General features: G+C 36.8%; 1 long non-coding RNA gene across 4 annotated transcripts in view; it reads right to left on the reverse strand.

The window, feature by feature from the left end:
• LOC128850427 (uncharacterized) overlaps positions 1 to 21,539 on the reverse strand; it is a 102,089-nt gene extending 80,550 nt beyond the window's left edge. For all 4 annotated transcript variants that reach the window (XR_008447858.1, XR_008447856.1, XR_008447857.1 and 1 more), the window contains exon 1: positions 21,465 to 21,539. This is a non-coding gene — a long non-coding RNA (uncharacterized LOC128850427). The remainder of the gene's footprint in view (positions 1 to 21,464) is intronic.
• Between the last annotated feature and the right edge of the window lie 166 nt (positions 21,540 to 21,705).

Consider the following 21,705-nt stretch of genomic DNA (forward strand, 5'->3'; position numbering starts at 1 on the left):
TTCTTCCAGCAACCAATTCTTAAGCACAAACGAGCGTTTCATGCAGTTTTGAAGTATGCATCCCTCAGTTAACTCATGCTGAACTTGGCTCAGGCAATGCTCGTGGAACTGTTGCATTACTTCTGTCCACTACTAGATCACGTTAATATAAATTTTGTCAGAACTGCACAGCTAACACAATCAACCCGTCCTGTCTCTTGGAGGAGTCACCATGTCTACCAGTACTCAGACTGCTCCTTGTTGACAGTGCCTAGAGGAATAAGTAGAGCTGGAGGTTCAGAATTGAACACATCCCGAATTAAATATCCCCTTCCTTTATCTCATTCCTCACTCATTAGCTTCTCAGTAGATCTGCATCAGGAGTTCTATACCCTTGTGTAGGTCTTCTGCTTGCAGATGGAAGGAATTGGAACAGCTTTCCACAGTGGAAGGCCTACGCTTACTCCATGTCCCAAGCCAGTCCGGATCTGTCTGTCTGATGTAGGATCCTCCACATGATGGGTTCTGGCTTCTTCAAGTTCTAGGCAGGCAGGATCAAAAATCATATTTTGGCAGTGCATAAGGACTCTGGAAAGAATCTACTCTAATAGGTAGGTCCTGTATATACTTAGCACTCTGTATTGTTGGCCATAGCTACCAATTCTAATCCTAAGAGCAAAGCTGAGCAAAGCAATCAGGAGAACAAAGGCTATAAAAAGGGGAAGACCATCAGACTAAGAAAAACCGAGGGAGAGGAGATGAGACATTTGAGGATTGTCGCCAAACACTCTCCTCAATTGAAGGGACATGAAACCATTACACCAATGGACATTAAAAAGGTGATCTGATCACCCAAAATCTGACAGCGAATACTCATCCCACTTCATTACAAGCTTATTTAGGGTCAAAAAGTTGACATTAAGCAGTTTAAAAAACTCTGCTATTTTGATAGTTAACTCAGGCTAAATGTGTCTGATGGTTCTTCACTCAGAGAAATTCTGCTTTGAGTCTGCAACTTGCTATTGTGTGACCTGGACATTACACCAGAAGTGAGTAGGGTGCTCCAGGAAGCAGAAGGCAAGGAGTAAGTAACAAAGTTCAGTTTCCAAGGAAGGTAGACTGAAAGCACACTCCCATCAAAAAAAAAGTTGCGTACAAAAAGTCTACCACAAAGTCCCAGAGAGGAAGCAGCTGAAGAGGAAATTTGGAGGGAAGAATGTGTCCACAGAAGTGTCTGCTGTGCCAATCAGGTTACTGCATATTTCTGGACATCTTTTTTTTAAGGTTTCTGCCTCCTCTGTAGACTTTGTTCCTTTTGACTCTTCTGCTTCATATACTTCTCACTCTAGTTTTCCTCAGTATTCCCAACACATGAAGACTGGTCTCAGAGATAATTCCACATTCATCCTCACACAAGTTCTGATGTACTCCATACTGATGTCACTTTTCCAAATGCAGCAGCCTCCTAGAGTAGAAAGTCTCTTTTAACTCCAGGGTATTCATTAATGCCTTTGGCTTTTTTCTCAACACTGGAGCTGGATTGATTCAGATACTTAATATCTCCAAAATACACTATTTCAGTTAGATCACAAGATGACGTGTTCCTAAAAATTACTTGCCATCCAGATATTCCTGCTCACATTGAATTATATCCGTAATCCCCAGCTGGGAACATGAAAACCACTTGGGAAATGCAACTTACTGTTCTGCAGCATCACAGAGCTCAGACTTCAGCTCCAAATAAGAAGTAGTGGGTTTTTTTAATCAGCATTGTTGAATCTAGCTGTTGCAGCTGTTTGTTAATGGGATTGAGGCGAAGAATTGCCAGAATCAAAGAAATGGGGGGGCCCTTCTCATGCATGTTGTAGTGAAGATGTGAGAAAAATACAGACTGAACAGAAATTGGTGCTTTTGAGTAACATACCAAAGAAATTTTCATGGAGCAAGGAAAAATCCAAGTTCAAACTACGTAACAGGACATGAATCTAAGCCAGTTTATAAAAGTGTGACACCCTAAAAAGAGAATTATTAGAGTATTTGGTTATAGCTTTCCTCCTTCAGGATTCATGAGCTCCAAGATACTATTTACAGCCAACAAAATTAATCTTTGTGCTAATACTTAACCACCACATAAATTTAAATTTCACTTAGTAGAAGATAATTTCATAGTATTCTTCATAGCCACCTGAAGGAAAAAGTTAAGATTTATCCCATTGCTTGTAATGTTGCCCTCTACTTTAAATATGGATATAATTTTGTGGGATGAAGTTAATAGGAAGCGAGTCACATTGAAAACTGGTTTGTTTCCCTTGGATGAAAACATTCTATAAAATTCTTTGTAGCGAACACAATTCAAAGTAGAAATGTGAGGAAAGCTGGTATAAAATCTAGAAATTTTAAAATTTTAGGTTACTTCAATAACCTTAAATTAATCATTGATTTCTATCCTGCATAGATCCAAACTACAAAAAACAGTCTTTGATTACTTAAACAATATTTATTCAAATGAATAAATCCAATTTGTCTAAAAGGACTACTTGCATAAGGAAGAAGTACTTTTTCCCAGTATAAATGCTCTGAGAACAAATGAAATATTTGATAATTACACACAGAAATTACAAGGAAGTATATTGTTGTTGCAGGCTTGAAGGTCAAATGATATTTTCCACAAAAGCATTGCAAAACTTACCTTGATCTATTATGAACTTTCTTCTTAAAGGAAACTAGAGGTCATTACTTGACTCAGCAAAAATGATTCCCACGCTGAAGTCACCAGTCAGCTTAAATGTACTTGTTGCTTTCAAACTTTGTGTTCTACTTCAAAATATTATTTGTAAAGAATCGCAGTATTTTGATCTACATATAAAGAGATTATTTAGTAATTATTACAATTCTTAAGAATAAAAGTCCATTTAGGGAAACAAAATCTCTGATTATTAGCATACTTATACTTCTGAGGATGTGACTTAGCAGTAAGACTGAAGGCTGGTTGCCCCATTGCTTAATGGTCAGCTTTGTAGTTGTACTGGCAGAAATAACAAGACCTAATCTTGAAGGATTGTTATTGTTGTTTGTAGGTTTGGGGTTTTTTTTTGGGGGGGGGGGGGGCAGCCATAAACAACAATAAAAAAAGCATTCAAAACCAAAAAATTCCCTGTAATTTAGTGTTACTGTGGTCCTTAAAACCACTGGAATTTCCAATTAAGTTCCAGAAGAAATCATCAGGTAATCATCAGCCATGCTGTAACAGATTCAGATGCTTTTTCCTCTACTGTGAAGAAGTCCACCTGAAGTTATGACAGTAAATACAAGCTGTTGAAATAAAACTTAAAGCATATATCTTTGTAGTAATATTACAACAAAAACTGATACAGCTTCTGAACGTATGTCATAGCCCACAACTGGTTGCCAGAGTTGAAGAAAATCATGATTTCCTGAAGGAAATATTGTCTGTGATGCCCGTGCTCAATCCCTGTTCATTTTAAGATGGAGACAGAAGTTTCTCTGGCACTGGTGTTCAAGGATAGTAGTTTTCTGTTCTGTTGGGTGAGAACCCTCACAAACAGATATTTCCTTTCTGAAATGTGCATTTTTGTTGCATATGCACAATGATTTTTGAAGATCTGTCTGAGGCTGTAATGATGCATAAGTTGGCCATGAACCCCTCTAGTCCAATAAGAGAGTGACACGATGAACACATTAATTGGACCTACCTAGTATATAGTCCTCTGTAGAACTAGTCACAGGGGGAGAAAGAAAGGATTTAACAATCTAAAAATAATATTGTAGCAGAGGTGTTCGCAGTTCTCAAGGAAGACAAAGGACACTACTGTCCCCAGTAATGTTCATTCATCTCTGAGGCAGAACTCTTCTAAAAGACTGGGTTATTCTGGGGGCAATCATAGTATCATAGAACAGTTAGGGTTGGAACGGACCTTAACGATCATCTAGTTCCAGCCTCCCTGCCATGGGCAGGGACATCCCACTGGATCAGGCTGCCCAAGGCCCATCCAACCTGGCCTTGAACACCTCCAGGTATGCGGCAGCCACAGCTTCCCTGGGCAGCCTGTGCCAGTGCCTCACCACTCTCATGGGGAAGAAATTCTTCCTTATGTCCAGTCTAAATCTGCCCCTCTCCAGTTTATACCCATTCCCCCTGGTCCTATCCCCAGAAGCCTTTTTGAATAGCCTCTCTCCGGGGCTATTCATACAATGGCTATTCATACAAAGGACAATATTTATATGTGAAACAGACTTGCTTCATGAAAGCAAGGAGAAGATTCATACTGTCAAGTTACAGTAAGGGCTAAGTGTGTTATTTATGTTAGTTAGCGTACACATCTATACAGCTAGTCCAATTCACTACTTAGGCTCCTGTAAACACTTCCAAGGGAGACCTTCTCCAGAGCACAATTTCTCATAACACTTATTTCAAGATGGGAAGAATCAGTTCCTGAAGGAACCCTCTCTCTTCTATAATTATAAAGGAAACATAAAGAACTAGTTTTCACCACATTCTCAGAGGTCAAAAAAATGGATAAAATCAATCCCCTCCTTGGCAAAATATAAATAGAAACCTCGAGTCAGTTTGAGGATGAACAAACATGAGGATTAAGAAATGTAGTATTTTACTTTATCAGTGTTAGAAGAAACTTTTCAGATCTATCTAAGAACTGAAACAGAAAAGACAATACTGCAAATTCCTGATGCTAAATGAGAAAATTCCTTTAATTCCAGTTCAGATCTCCTGCTGCTTGAAAATCTCTCAAGCTTTCCCTACAGTACATCATTCTAGGGCAAACCACTTTCTAACCACACATGGATTAAATTACAGTTGAAGGCAAATCTTCAGCAGATACACTTTTTATCTCATCTTATCTTCAGTCTATTAGCCTGGCTAGCAACCTGACAGTAACAGTTCTGGTTTTATTTTATATATCACTGCAACTTTCCTCCTGGAAGACAAGCAATGAAATGTCTTTTTGCATCCTTGACAGTTGAAGCACCTGGAAAAGGTGTGAAACTTTTTTATCCTGAATGGTTAAATGTAGAGTTACTCACACAGTGCTTTTTTTAATGATTAACAGCAAAGTGTTGTATAATTTTAAAAGCTTGCCACATTGTTTATTTTGGATGGGAGGTTCACTCACATTGTGTTAAAATCATGTTTATTCAAGGTCACACATTGTTTAGGTACTTTCACTTCCAATTTAATTAGATTGAACAAAAAGAAACACACCCAAATTTATGAACAATTTCCAAGAAAACATTAATCAAATTTTGATACTGAAAAAAGGATACACAGCTAGAGGAGGAAAGAGCCAACAAACAAAAATGCCCAATCACGATCTAGATGATACTAATGGATATCTTCCTAGCAATAACTATGGTAATACTTTCGTATTTTCATAGATTCATAGGATCACTAGATTTAAAAAGAGCTTTGAGATCATTACGCCCAGCTGTACCTGTCCACTACTAAATCATATCCCTAAGCACTTCATCTACCCATCTTTTAAATACTTCCAGGGATGGTGACTCAACCACTTCGCTGGGCAGCCTGTTCCAGTGCCTGATTACCCTTTTGGTGAAGAAATTTTCCCTAATGTCCAATCTGAACCTCCCCTGGTGCAACTTGAGACCATTCCCTCTCATCCTACAGGCATATATAGGACAAGATATATAGGCACATATAGGATGTATATACAGGCATAGAAAGATAAGAAAAGGTAGACTTCACTTCCCCTACCTTTAACAATAAAAATGTTATACTCTTAGCCTAAGATAGCAGGTAGGCTCCCTCTAGAGCTGGTGGAGTAAAGAGGGCACAGGAGAGCTGCTGTAGATATTCTGAGAAAAGCAGACTAGTTGTGTCTAAGCAGGCACTTCATTTCATTGTCTATAAAATGAGCCTTGACAAATAGCTTAGGTTAGATAGACACATTTTAAATGTAGAAGATGCATCATACCACAAAATGCAGTGGCATGACTTACTAAGGAATCCTCTCCAATACTGAATTTCAGGATCAAGGCTGTTTAGAAATGTAACAGAAATGAGGATCAAAAAACCCTGTATCTGATATGCACTGTATTGGCACTAAATTTCATCCAAGGCTGAATCTACTTTATTTTGTGCCTGGGTTTCAGATTTTATGTCTCTTTATAGACTTCAAAGGATCATATTTTTGTTTCAACTGGTTGCAAGTGAGAATTCTCATTTTTTGTCAAATAATTGTATCATGTCAGATGAAAATTAACTTAGATGAGACTTTATAACATTCAAACAGTGCACATATTAAAGATAATTGATTCTTAAGAGGTAAAGAATTACTTAACTCTTCAATATAATGAGGATTCTTAAAAGTTAAACTGTCCTTTTGGGGAAATAAGATAAAAATGTTATCTGACTCAGTAAAAAAATAAAACTAGGGGAATTTCATTAAAGTGACATTTAAAACATTAAATTTCATTTCTCTTATGGGAGATACAGTAAAAACTTAATTCAGGACAGTAGTTATTGTATTCCAAGCAGTATAAAAAGCTTGAACTATCTAGTACATGAGGAGCAGGAGATGCAAATACAATTTATTTGTAGTCTGTTTCAGAAAACAAATCCCACCAAAATTCAAGGCATTCTCTGCAGTGACCTCTACATGTTCTTTTAAATTCACCTATCTTTCACGTAAAACTCCTCAACAATTTATTTAAACAAAAAAAAGACTAAACCTTGACCCTCCTTTTGCCTATGATAACTAAAATCCTTGTAAGTGTTAGACCTGGGATAAAGAAATGTGGTTTCAGAGATATAATACAATGCATTGTCAGGAAAAGGCGTGGATAGCCGGCATACGAAATTTCCTGAAAACTATGTTTACAAGGAATTTGCTTTGTTATAAAGCTTTCAAATCCATTCCATTTCTAATTGAAGTCTGCTGTTTTGGAAATATACATCTCTCAATGTTTTTTGCTTTCTATGGCAAAATGTAGTACCTGGTTTTCCCTCAAGTATTTCTGCTCCAGATAGAACTTAAGCTGATATGAAAATCTGCATTGCCTTTCATAGGTGGGAAAATAAAATCTATTAATTGCTATAGCATCTGCTTTTATACTGACCTCTGTAACAGGAAATAGAGCACAAGTGACCCAATAAAGCTGATGATAAAAAAATATAAATAACATCTTGCTTTCTTGCTATTGTGTTGGCTTTTTTCTGCAGTACTGAATGGCCTGTATCACACAGTCCTGCTGCAGAAAGGCACTTGAAGGAATCTGTTTATTTACATGCAAGTTTCTGGAGAAAGAAGCTGTTAAGCTGGACCTGAAAATTAACTTATAAAACTACATCAGCTTATTTTGATAAGCAAAAAATACACAAACATTGCTAAAAATACAATTCTTCACACTATATATAATGATATGTTTGACTTATAACAAAAAAATCTCATGTTACAGCTATACTTCTAATTATAGATGTTGTACTTCAATAGCAAAAGGACTTCAAACTCAAACTGTGTAACTATTAAAAATAATCATAATCTAAGCTTGCCATTGAAGTTATACTATTACTCTAATTGTAGAATCTCTCTTGCATTTTTTGACTTTATAGTGTTTCACTCCCTATTTCATGGTGGAAAAGAAATCAGCAACAAAACCAGAAGAGAAAAATCACCTATCATCAATTAATGACTGCTATTTAAAAATAGCAGCTTTAAAATCCTGTTAGATGAAACTGAGCCCTTAAAGTATCTGATTTTTTTTCAATATTGTATGTATAAAGAACAGCAGCTCATAGAATATCCTGAGTTGAAAAGGCCTGAACTGGAAGGGACCTAGAGGGCTATCAAGTCCCAGTCCTGTCCCTGCATACAACACCACCAAAATTCACACCATATATCTGAGGATGTTGTCCAAATGCTTCTTGAATATTGTTAGGCTTGGCACAAAGATGAGGCTTTAATCTATCCTTACCTGTCCGACTAATGCCCACACTTTATGATACTCATCCCTCTGCTCCTCTCTCACATGGAATCATCTGAAACTGACTGCTAGGTTCAAAGATTACTCCAGAAGATGGTATGTATGGTCCAATGGTAAATTGACAGCATAACTGCACAATCTTCAACTCTAGAAGGGTGGTTAAAGTCAGAAAATTAAAAGCTGAAAAAAAACAAACAAACACATAAGAAAGTTGAAAGTAAAATCTACCTCGTGGATTTCCAATGCCTTTTCTGTATCATGACACCAATTATTCCTCTTCATTATTCATTCCTTTTTCCTTTTTCTCTGTCTTTGACAGAAAAGCTCACTGCAAAACAACATTTGACCAATACCTGTGTATTCCATACAATGAACACTGATACCATCAGCCATCACAAAGAATATAGGTTAACAGTATTTTTTGTAGTCTGTCTTCAACTAAGTGGATTTTTTCTCCCTTCCTAATTAAGATGACAAATCTTCCTTTGACATCAGCATATTCAGAAAAGATTGGTAACTGCTATGGATATACATCAAGCAACTTTAAACTTTGACTTATCTCTCTGAAAACGCCCACATGCATTCTTGAATAAATCATGTCAGAAGTGGTTTTTCTCTTTTACAATTCTTTGAACAAGAAAATCTCCATGTATTTATCACGTGGGCCATAATGTAATAGAAAGATTTTCTCCCTACCAATAACACATAATGAATGTTTGGCACTTATAGCAATTGTGTAGGAGGAAAATCAGAAGTAGAAAACCAGTCTTTGTAATTCTAGCAACCCTTTATATAGCATTTGCGTCCCTTTCAGAACAGATGTTGACATTCTGTCCCTAATGAAGCCATCAAGAGATTTGTCATGGATTTTTCTATGTTAATGATTTCATTCCTATGATGGATTCAACTCTCAGTATATATATACAGAGTAGACTTCTACATCTCAGCTATCCACCAGAATGCCTTAGAGACAATAAAGAGAAAAAGGCTGGTTTAGGTTATGAGTTACCTAATCTTTTTCAGACCTCTTACAATATGACATCTTTCACACAATGGGAAACAATGCTTCTCTTCACTGATCATAATGAAAGCCCCAAATGACTAGTTCATGTAAAGATATTTCCATTTACTCAGATAAATTTTACTCATAGAAATTAGTTAAGCTGCAGGTAAAGACAGCCAGAATTATAACATTCTTTGTGAACTACAAGTAGCATCTATCAAAGTAAAGTGTAGGAGTATAACTCTTTGTATCTCTGTTTCTCTTCTTAAGGTAAAAGGGTCACAGATTTCCTCTTGCAACATCATTTGAACTGTCATTCCTATTGTCACTCAAACAAATCATTAAATGAAAAAAAAATATAATTCTAGTTCACAGGGACTAAGGATTCTATTGGTTGGATGCTATGATCCTGTAAACGTTCAGACTTTACTCTTTAACAATTCATTTTGTGAGGCCAGACATGAGAAAATGTCTGAATTGTTCACTGTCTGTTCCATGCATGTCTGCTAATCTATTTTCTCAGCTGCTTTAATAGGATTTTTTTTTAATGTGGAATTGTGATAAACATTAACACAGGTTAAATTAATGTTTACAGTTGTGGCATTGGGTTTTTTTGGGTTTGTTTTTTTTCATGCTGAAGAATCAGTAGATAACTGCTAAATCGGTAGAAAACTAGGTCGAGTTCATAAAACCATGTCTAATTATGTTACTATTTACAGCTAAACTCTTCGACTCCTGCAATATAAGACTCTACTGCTTTGTCCATCCCTTCACAATAATCCTTATATTTTGAAGATACTCCAAAACTTATCCTTCAAGCCCCTCTCACTTTCGCTTTTGGAATACTCAAGACCCACTCCAATCTAATCAACTTACACTTGTAATCCAAAATACAGTGTCTATTTGTTATATCTGTAAATATGATTTTGCACTTTCTCCTAAAATTAGTCAAATTATAGTCATGACTGAACTCAATTGTTAATATAATAGCATTAAACATATTGAAAAATCTTACGGATTGGTTGTAATATTTTTATGCAAAAAGAAAGCTGCATTTCAACAAGTACATACTATGCCTGAGACTCTTAATCATATATTTGCTCTTGTGAAATGGTTGATGCATGCCTTCTGAAGTCCATGAAAAACTAAAAACTAGACCTAAGTCAAGCTTTCTTACTCACTGCCTGCTCAGACAAAAGTTGTTGGTAATGTACAGAGCAAGGATCTCAACAAATGTATATAAATGGATATCAGTTCTAGTTATGTTGCTTTTTTGGTTCTCTAGCTTCTCCTTCAACCCAACTGGCTTGAGTTGAAGCCCTATCTGAAAATTCTCAGAGCTGTTGGAAAAGGCAACAGTTAATGAATTGGATAGATGTAAGATAAAAGACTTAATACTTGTCTATAAAACTGCTGGAATTATATTTTGTCTAATATCATATGAATGTATTTCATACTTTTATTTGACCTTAAGAGAATAGCAAACAAGAACTCTATGTTCTACAGTAGGTCAGTCTAATCAACCATAATAACTCCCTTGGACTTAAAGTCTGTTCACTCCAAAATAAATCTTTGGCCATTCCACTGGAAATACAATTCCTCCCCTGTGACAGGTTTTCTTACATATTTTGCAGGCCTAAACATTTGGAGAATGTCAATAAAATATGTCTTGAAACACATGCAGTAAATTACTTCTGTAACATAAAACAACAGCATCTTGGGACTGCAGACAATATGGTATGCAAAATATTAAACAGAATTGATTGAATATCTTGGATTTTTTTTTAATTATATTATGTATTGGATTTTGAATGCTTAAAGAAAGTACAAAACTGAACATTTATCCCTCCACTGAAATAGCCTCTAAGGTCTAATCAGTACTAAAAAAAATGTAAACAACTAATTTAATATAATATGTCAAGAAGGAGTCCATCACATTACAAGAAGCCAGTTTTATTATATAATGTTATCATTTACCTGCCTGTATCATCACGTATCTTACATCCCTATACTACTTACTCCAACTTTAATTCTACTAAATGCGTGAATTTAGTATCAGACAAATTCTGGAAAAGTCAGTAAACAAAAAAAAAATCACCAAGTTCAGAATATTCTTGACATTAATCCATAGCTCTAATGGTTCAAAAAACACCCACATTTCAATATCATGTGCAAAATTTCAAATACCAATCTGGGTTTCATTAACTAGAAAGCTCAGTCTTGTTAGAAAATCTTTATATGTACCTATACTACCATTATGTACCTAGCTGCAGAAATTCCTTTGGTGTTGTAGATATGACTAATAATAGTAAAAAAAAAAATGGTCTCTTTCTCTTCTAGTTTGAGTAACTTTGTTTTGACAACTAGAAACCCTATGATTTACCAAGACTCTCTTCTCCATAGCTTTTATATTTCCACGTGAAGCGCACAATACTGATTCAGCATTGTAATCATTACTATGATTCTTGTTGCCATAGTTGCAGATAAGATGGCTGTCTTATTTTCAATTATATATTGTGACTACAAGGCACAGCAATGCGGTGATCACTGTGGTCTGAATTCCCCACTTTCTTCATCCCTTTCTTTATCTTGCTACTTAGGAGAGTCTCTATGCTGCTCTAAACACAATCTGGCTACATAGCTCAAACACATTAATATAGCTAGGTCACATGTACATCTAACTTTAACACTAGCTATAAAATAATTCCAAGCATCTGTACATAAGTCACAGAGATTGCTACAGTACAGACGGTGTGATCTACTCAGCTGTACACAAAAAAGTGGGTTTTATCCCCACTTTTATTTGGGGTTTGTTCAAATTTACCACTCAGTTCTTGTCCTCCTCCACAAAACAAGTTAAACACTTCAGGTGGATCAGATCATATCTCTATACTGCCACAGGCCTCACCTAATTGGTACAATTCATCTAGCAGCCTACTTGGATCTGCATACACTGGTATGCACATCTTTCAAGAAATTACAAACCTGGAAACGGTGGTTAATGTTTTTATCTCATCAGCCAATAATCCAGGAGCCCAACAACCACATCTGCTAAGATGCTGTGAATCTACAAAATACAGGTCCTGGAGCTTTGTGATGGCTTGCCTCAAATCAGCTAACAAAGTGGGCTGCAAATGTCAGGTAGACAAGTTGGTAAGATACTAGCTTTGGATCATTCCTGGAAAAAAAATATCTCACCCACAGAATACTTCAAAATGTCAGTAAAGACCTACAACAGATTTTTTTTTCCCTAGCTATTTCAGTCAGCTTTACAGCAGCCATAACAACTTAGCTGAGAACTGAGGCAATAGATTCCTAGTAAAAATAACATTTTGACATTTGTGAGATAGGTATTCTGCCCTGACTGAGTAAAATACTTTGAGAAAAGACCATGAGATTCTTAAGAGGAGAGGAAATGGGAATGAGAACATGGTCAACCATTTATTTCATATCTCACAAAGCACTCATAAAGCAAACAAATGCTGTTCTAGCAGTCACAACTTAACTATGTCCTCCTGGCACAAAACCTTATATTACAGCCTAGAAGGCTTCTGAAAGAGGTGATGATCCTAGGAAGATAACTGCATATTATATGTACAGATAATGGTGACATACTGAGTTAATCAAGAAGCTGCAATCTATGAGTTCTGGACAAGTTCAAAAAGGCTAGTTTGGTTGTGGAGTCTGATGGAGGATGTTCTCCTTCATTACTCCATAGGGAGTTATTTGGATAGCTAAGCCAGCTTTACAGTCTCTGCAAAGGGTGCTGACCTGAACCAAGGTCTTGGCTCTCAGTCCAGCCCTACTGGAGAAACAAGATTTCCATAGATATTAAACACAAATTAATCAGGCATATCACTTATATCCACTGACTCACTGATAAGCACAGTATTATTATTAAAATTAACTCTGTCTTTGGCAGATATGTTGGTTACTTTAAGAACTGCATTGGTAACACTCGATGCTTGGACTCTTGTTCTCGAAGAAATTATCTTTGATGAAGGCGTCGTAATTACTTCCGAAAGAAAGCATATTACAGAATCTAGTGAAACAGGTTGATTTGTTCATGCTTGTTACACTGGACAATATCTGGATGATGCTGAAAAACTGTTTCCTTAGACCTTACAAATGTGTGTGAAGTAAGAAACTGTTTTACTTTCACCTGTGTACAAAACAAGTCGCTCTGAAAGTTGTCTCTATTAATGCTGTATCATCTGACTCAACACTACTCTGCAGTAGAATATTGCACATTTATCCATGGGATTCCTCATTTATGACAATAATAAAACCAGTTCTGAAAATTTTGAACTAGGAAATAACTTTCTCTTTGTCCCTTGTGTTTTGAGTTAGTTCTGGTCTCTAAAACCTGTTACAATTTCCTGCAAGCTGGAAGAAATACATGTATTCTTTTTTTTAGATTATCCTTTTACAACAAAGAGTAAATCTTCAGATGTCACACAAATTATGTACCAATGACACATGCATAGGATAACTTATATTAACTTCTACCTCTGTTGCTAGTAAGATAGAAAGGAAAATAATAATACAGGATATGGTACTTTTTTCTGTTTCACAGAAGATGAAGTTTCAGACTAAGATAAAGCTACCAATCAAAAAGTCCTGATGTCAGAGTAGAAATTCCTCTTCCATTTTAAACATAAACAATTTCCAGGAAGCGCTAAAGTTGCATTTGTTATACCAAAGAATTGTTTTATAGAAATGGAAGACAGTTTCTTAATCTTTGTATCAGCAAATATTGCCACCATTTGATTAAAATGGTATAAGAAATCTCTTTCTTTTTAAACTAAAACACAGCTTTGCTTTCCTTGTGATTTCAACACACTGATACAAATAAAGCAATTTCTAAATTAAACTGGGTACTCAATCCCAAAACTGTTATCTAGAAATTTTTCTTTCACCTCTTCTCTGAACTTGGAGATAACTGCCCTGTTTGAGTCTATAAAGTTCTCCATACAGCATTTTGGGTTTGCATGGCTAGAACTCTGCTTTCAAAGCAGTTCAGTGTCTAGATTGGAACTCCAGACCAGACATTCTTCCCCTCAGTTTTCCTAGAGTAGGATCCTGTAGACACACTCAAAGTATGCTTAGAACAAATTGCATTTGCTTCCTCACAAAATGCACTTGCCACCACTTCCTTTAAGGCATGGTTGGAAGAAGAGACTGTGTCTGCCTTTTTTGTAATGGCATAATGCTTATAAGTTAAGTCACTTCCCTTCCTAGCCTGGACAGATTCACAACATCTTACATCCCAACTTCTGAGTGCTTTGATAAGATGTCTAAGTTGTTGTTGTGATGAGAGACTCTTGATCTCTGGTTCCTTCTCCTAAGAACCACACATACTCCATATGATGCTCAGGACACTCCTATATAACACTGGAACAACAGGATGTCAGCCAGAGGGACCTGGACAAGCTGAAGAAGTGGGCCTTTGTAAATCTCATTAGGTTCAACAGGTTCAACATGGCTGAGTGCAAGGTCCTACACCTGGGTCAGGGCGATCCACAGTTTCAATATAGGATGGGGGATGATGTGATTGAGAGCAGCCCTGCAGAGAAGGACTTGGCAGTCCTGATTAATGAGAAGCTTGACATGACCTGGCAACGTGGTCTTGCAGCCCAGAAGACCAACCGTGTCCTGGGCTGCATCAAAAGAAGCATGGCCAGAAGGACGAGGGAGGGGATTCTGCCCCTCTATTCCTCTCTTGTGTGATCTCACCTGGAGTATTGCATCCGGTTCTGAAATCCCCAACATAAAAAGGATATGGAACTGTTGAAACGGGTCCAGAGAAGGGCTACAAAGATGCTCAGGGGGCTGGAGCACCTCCCATATGAGGACAGGCTGAGGGAGTTGGAGTTGTTCAGCCTGGAGAAGAGAAGGCTCCGGAGAGACCTTATAGTGACCTTCCAGTACCTGAAAGGGGCTACAAGAAAGCTGGGAAGGGACTTTTTTACAAAGGCATGTAGTGATAGGATGAGGGGCAATGGCTATAAACTGGAGAGGGGAGGATTTAGACTAGACTTTCTTCACCACAACAGTGGTGAGGCAGTGGCACAGCCTGCCCAGGGAAGTTGTGGCTGCCCCATCCCGGAAAGTATCCAACGCCAGGTTGGATGGGCCTTGGGCAGCCTGATCCAGTGGGAGATGTCCTGGCCCATGGCAAGGGGGCTGGAACTGGATGATCTTTAAGGTCCCTTCCAACTCAAACTACTCTATGATTCTTTGTAAGTGAACTAACCTAAAATGACTGAGTGAATCCAGACCACCAGAACAACTCAGACACGTTTAAGGCCCTCCTCCTAGATGACTGAAGGCTGTTTGGATACAGCGTTGGAGTAGGTAGCATACTAAATGGAATGTCCTGGTAGCATTGTCTTTTGTCACCCTTTTTCATGATGTCCAAGCACCACTTCTTTAATCATCATCACACACAAGTCTATCATATCTAAAAGGCATGATGTGCAAAAGTGCAATGTAATGGAATACCTGTATTGTACAAATCTGACAGGACATATACATGTGTGTCAAGTCACATCACAGACATGTTAACATACTGGCTAGCTGAGCAGAGCACATATCACGACACAAAGCGCTGTGTAACTCAGCCTGCATGAGTAAATAGGCTCATTGTGTTATTTTCCAGTGTTACTCTTCTGCTATCCGTTTCTGGCCCGAAGAAGCCCTAGTTCTCCAGTACATAGCATAGGTTTCTATAGAACGCTACAGCCAGTTAGGCAAAAGCCTGCTGTTTTTTGACGCGATGCTAGGAGAATGGAAACGAACTTTTACAAGTCTCTCAATGTGAAGAATAACAGAATCTTATAACTCTTACTTTGAAGCTGAGTGCTCTATTACTCTGCTAAGAAAATTAGGTACATTAACTTCTCTGTCAGCCATCCACTATTTCTATATAACACATTCAGAGGGTTGCAGGCTCCAGCCTGGTGGTGGCCAGAAATGCCTATCTGTGTCTTGCACTAAAGTAACTAGGCTTGAAAAAGATGTTGGATTTCAGACTCATCCATGCGTTTGATAGTAATCTTACTTCTGGAAACCCCAATATAGGATAATAAAACCCAATATGGGCTTCCACATGAAGCCCAGGACTCTTCTCTTACCAGAGTGACCAAACCACTAAGATAAAACCATTAAGGGTTTTCAGGCCACAAAAACAATTTACACACATAGACAGGGGGGTGCAGTAGTGGGATTTGGATTACAAGTCTGTGTAAGTAAAAATTATTTTAGCACCTCTGAAACAGAGCTATCTACAGAAGCTGGAACCCCAGCAGGAGTCAGGTTTGCAACAATCACTAAAACTGTAGCAGTTAATGTGTCTCTCATTACAGGAGGATTGTTGCAAAATCATAATTTGTCTAAAAATCTCAGTTAAAAAAAAGGGGGGGTTCATTGCAAAAGCTGAAGTTTCTGCACTAAAGGGATATTATTCTTGTGTGTGTGCTGTTTAGGATTTTTTGGTGTTTGTTGATTTTGTTGGGTTTTGTTGTTATTGTTGTTGAATCTATGCCATAAAACATACACCAGCATCATGGCCAGGCTAATGTTCCTTTATATAAAAAGCAAGATCATTTTTTTTCCTGATCCTGAAAATCGAGGGAAAGTCTGAGGAGTGATCTATGTTTAAATGCTGCTTTTGCACTAACTGAGTGAAACAAAATTCTATTATTTTATTTACTATTTCATTAAAAATTATTTCAACTAAGAAATAGAATGTCTGTATGCATTAAGGGAAAAATGGAGAAATTTAATGTTTTTATCTCTGTAGAATAGAAAGAAAGAATAAACTGAGACTTCAGCATGGTGATTGGAGCTACCTTTTTTCTGTAACCAAACAGCAATAAGTAATTACATTTTGAAGACCAGCTGTGAAGGCAATGAATGCAATACAATGTAAAACTGCAGAATATGTAGTTATTTTGAGAAATTATTATCATCTATTAGTCTCCCTTCAAAGCACGCTCTCAGTAAGCATTCTTTTATACAGTTTCATAATTGAAATCTATCTGAACAATAAATAATGGTTATGCAACACACCATGAGAGGCACATTAAGAAAAAGACACATGTTAAGAAGGTGAAAGAAGAAGAAGTGGGGGAGGAGTGCAGAAAGCCTAAGGCAATAATAAGAATCAATCCTTTGCCCCTAAATTCTGACCTCATTTTAAATAATTTAATTGGCATAATGCAGTGGAGCTAATGCATTGATGGACCAATATCAGCTGGGATGTTATTTGCACCTTTAGTCAAAAACCTTGTAAATATATTACAACTTCTAGTTTAGCCCCTTGATTTTATGCGATAAAATATTAATTCATTTCTTTAATCCCCCCTCAGACTCAATGTAATAGCTCCAACAACTTCATTGTTGAGGAAAAAAAGTGCTTTAGCATAAAAAAAACCCTGAAATACTCAGGTCAGAGAGATCAGTACCTTTTTGAAGTTGAACAGATACACCAGCTTGTGTTTTTCTAGCCTTATTTTTAGCTATTATGTCTGGCAATATACTACAGAACTCAAAGATACCTTGTTGACACGGTAAATAAATTAATAGATAGGTGACTAACTGAGAAGAAAATTAAAACCGTGTTGTAGGAGAAAACTGTGAATCAAGATTTCAATTGTTAAGAAGCTGACTCAAAGGAAACAGAAATAGCACAACCAATGACCAAAAGAGTAGTGATATTATCTGCAAGAATTTTATGTTCTATTCTAAACAGTAAATACATGAGTATAAAGTGACATTGATAAAATACAAATAAGTGGAAGATTCACAACAGTAAATGATACCACATAAACTCACATATTCTTGGTCTTCCTGTGTTTTTGTGATAAAGCTAGGTTTGATCTCTACAAATCTAGGACGAATACGGAAAAAATGTATTCAGAGAAAATATGGTAAGAAAAACAGCATGACTGAGTACGTTCGACACTTTATACCTGTTGTGGAGGAAAATGAGACTATTTTATTTTGGTAAGAATACAGATTGTACATTAATTCGGTTCATGAACACTTCATGGAGAAGACAGAAAGGATTGTAGAGAACAAATTTAACAAAGAACATGAAAGGCATTTTCCATAACACTTCATACCAACACTATTTAAACTAACACAAGCTGCAAAACAACATTTTTGTGAAGATCCCTTTATATATTAAAAAGAAATTTTGGCATATTTCTACCACTGGTTGATACAGACGTAGCAGAAACATAGGCATTCTCCAAGAATATCAAGTATCAGCTAAGAGCTGAGCTGTAAAGCATGAAAAGATTCATGTACATATATTGCTGGAATCATACTAAGTCCTGCAAGGTCTTAGTTCTGGTACCTGAAGAAGTAGCCCTTGAGTATGTCAGACACTATAAAAATAAGACTACAGCCAAGGTCTGCCAAGTGAATTCCAGCATGGTCGTAGAATCAGATCGGAAAAAATGGAGACTATGAAAATGAACAACATAGTAATCAGCATGAAAGATATCTTGGAAACTGTGAATAAGCAAGTGTAAGAAAAAATGTAAACATAAATTATCACTGATTTACAGCACAATGTCAATAATCAAAGATGATAAGAAGAACTTTCAATGACAAATCTTTACATAGAAGCTACATGGACAAGCTTTGAAGTATTTTCCAAGTTGTGTATATAATACAGTGTAATAACAACAGTGAACAACATCGCAGAAACATTGTTACATGTCTCTTACAGTTATTGATGTGGTCATACTGTTCCTTCAAGGGAAGTAAGTTCAGCATGCTTCTGGATATTTAAAGTCAAACTCTTGCGTTACTTATTGCTGTCTTATTCTACAGGTTAGAGATCTGTTTGCCTAAAAAACAAAATAAACTAAAATTGCTCATCTACTCTGTAAGAATGTAAGAACTATTTCCATGGGAAACAAGTTCTATATATACCATAGTGACATTATATGGAAAACCGCTTGCCTTTGAAACATATGTCAAAAGCTTTGGTTCCTGTTCCTTCACCCTTCTTCTCTGGGAAGGTGCATTTTCACTGGGTTTCTTTTTGTTTTGTTTTGGTTTGGTTTGGCTTTTTTCAGGAATAATACTCCCCTGAAAGAAGAACTGAGTCTTCCTGATATTTCTAATTTTTGTTGTCTTTTCAAAGCCAAATCCTTCAAAGTCTTTAATTTAATGTTTAATCACAAATACTTCTATCAGATTCCATGGAACTACTAGTGTACTTATTCTATAATGCATATTCTAAAATACTTCACTGAAACTGAATTGGGAGGCAGAGTTCAAAATTACAAATCATGTTTAATTTATAGCACTAGGAAAAAAAGAGGAAAAACCCCTCAGCATTCTGTGACACTTCAGAAAGGAACAAAAGAATACACAGAGCAACTATATTCTTTAAACTAATTTGGTCTCTTTGTTTTATCCATCATTATGGGCAATGATTTATTTATAATAGTATACTATTACAATCCACTGAAACTAATAATGTTTGTCATGCAGCTCATGAAACTATTTAATATCTTAACTACTTCTGGGCCTCAGCACACCTCATCTAGTGATTCCAACTTAACATACATGTGTTCCTTACTACTAATGTACAAAACTTTAAACTCTAATAAGAGCATTTAGTGATATACTATGAACAGTTGCCTGAATGAATGCACCCAAAGCAAAAAAAAAATGCAGCTATTTTATAAGCAAAAGAAGTTCGCTTTTTTTCTGAATTAGTTTGGCATTCGAACATAATCATCTGTAAGTCTTCATGTATTTTACTTTTTTGAATGTACGCCAATTAATAGGAACTGCTAGCTTAGTCCAGCAGTTCATCTTTTCTAAAGTCATTGCCTGATGCAAGATGCATAAGACACTAGCACAAAAATAAGTTAATAAATAACAATACGAAGAATAATTTGGAAAAACTTAAGAATAACCCTACATTTTTTTCTCAAGAAGTCTTATTCTCCAAGATTATGTACATTCCCCCCATATGTACCAAATAATACATATACTTCAAACAGGTTTGAATTGATTGTTTTATTCCACGTAAAATTCCTTAGCTTCCCTGTTTTTTCCTCCAGTGTAGTTAATTGTAATACAGAAAGAAATCCTTCACTATAATTTGAAATTGAGCTCAACTCCTTCATGTGCATTAAATTGTAGTGACAGACAGTGAAGACAAATATTTGCTTGAAAAAAAATCAAAACCACACATACACAGGAACTTATTGCTACCTTTGATACCGGCGTAAAACTGGCTGTAGTAATACAATTCTCTTGCTAAACGAGAAATAACAGCTTTTTCCAAAATCTCGGTCATTGTTTAGTTTGAATGCAATTTTGGTTTCCTTTAATTTTACACATAAAATCTCTGACTGGAAAACATGTCTAGTTCTGATAGATATCGTATCTTCATTCAGCATAAGTTACACATGCCTGGTTTAATCAACTTTGAGTAGTCCCACTGTGGAAACTAAATAAATTTTATGCTGCTTAAAGGCAAGCATATACATAAATTATTACTGAAAGAGGACCTTTGCTCTTAAACCCAGCTTCAAAATCATGCACTACTTTAAAAACTTCCACGAAGCTACAAGTAAAGGTGCACCCAAAATATCGTCATAAAATAAAGGCAGTGGTTGGAAAACGCATTTAACTGTTACAGTGACAATTAATATCTGTATTTGATTAGTCTTAGAGGAACTTACAAAAATTACACTAGCTTCCATTTATTCCCAGACTCTTTGCTCTGATACAAAGAAAAAAAATATGGGGATTTTCCTAGTAGCAAGAAGATATCTGAATTCTTATATTTTTATTTCTCTTATTCTTGCTTGAGGGTTCTAATTTCATAAACAACAACATTATTTTTTCAACAGGAATACTGCGAGAACTCATACGCTACCGAAGGGACACCAATCCACCTGAGCAGCACTCTGGTAAACACAAGAAGTGCTATAAGCTCCTCCTTTACCGCGTGTTTAATGAACCTTGAAAATCCCTTCTCGGAGGCCTGAATCTGGTTACTAGCTTTTTGATTTATTCAGTTACTTATTAGTGAAGTCATTCAAGGGGCAGGGGAAAGCGGGGGGAAGGGATGCCACACAAGCGTTCTGTACATGAGGGCAAAGGCAGCCGTCTGGTATTTCCTCTAAAGCACAGGGAGACGCAGACTCGAGAGAAAATCGTCTACTGTCTGCGGAGTTACTACATCCCCAGAGCCGCTCAGAATGGGGAGAGGGTGGCTGGCTTTCTCCTACAGGCAAATGACCTGTAGCTATACCTTAAGGTCTGGTAATATACTACAGAACTCGGATACATTGTTGCCATAGCGAAAAAAAAAAGAAATTAATAGATAAGTAACTAACTAAGCAGAAAATTGAAACCAGGTTGCAGGAGAAAACAGTGAATCAGGAACCTACCCACTGTAGAGTGCGTTTTTAAGGAGTGATGTAAGAGAAATTAAACTTGACCGGCCAAACACACCCCCTACCTCAACGATGTGTTTCTCCTGCTGAGAAGGGCGAGAGAGGTGGCTTAGAGCACGCCTAGCTCTCTCCTGCCCTGCTGGGAGGGGGCTGGCCAGCAGGAGACACTTATTAATTAATCAGGAGCTGAGAGATATCCCTTTAAGGACTGCTGTGCTCTCCGAGGGCTGCAGCCGAAGGCTTTGCGGGGGGAGATTTGGCTTTATTTGTACATCTTCGTGCTGGGCTAGTTCTACAGGGAGGCTT

Source organism: Cuculus canorus, chromosome Z (genome assembly GCF_017976375.1).
Source record: "Cuculus canorus isolate bCucCan1 chromosome Z, bCucCan1.pri, whole genome shotgun sequence".
In the NCBI taxonomy this organism is placed as follows: Eukaryota; Metazoa; Chordata; class Aves; order Cuculiformes; family Cuculidae; genus Cuculus; species Cuculus canorus.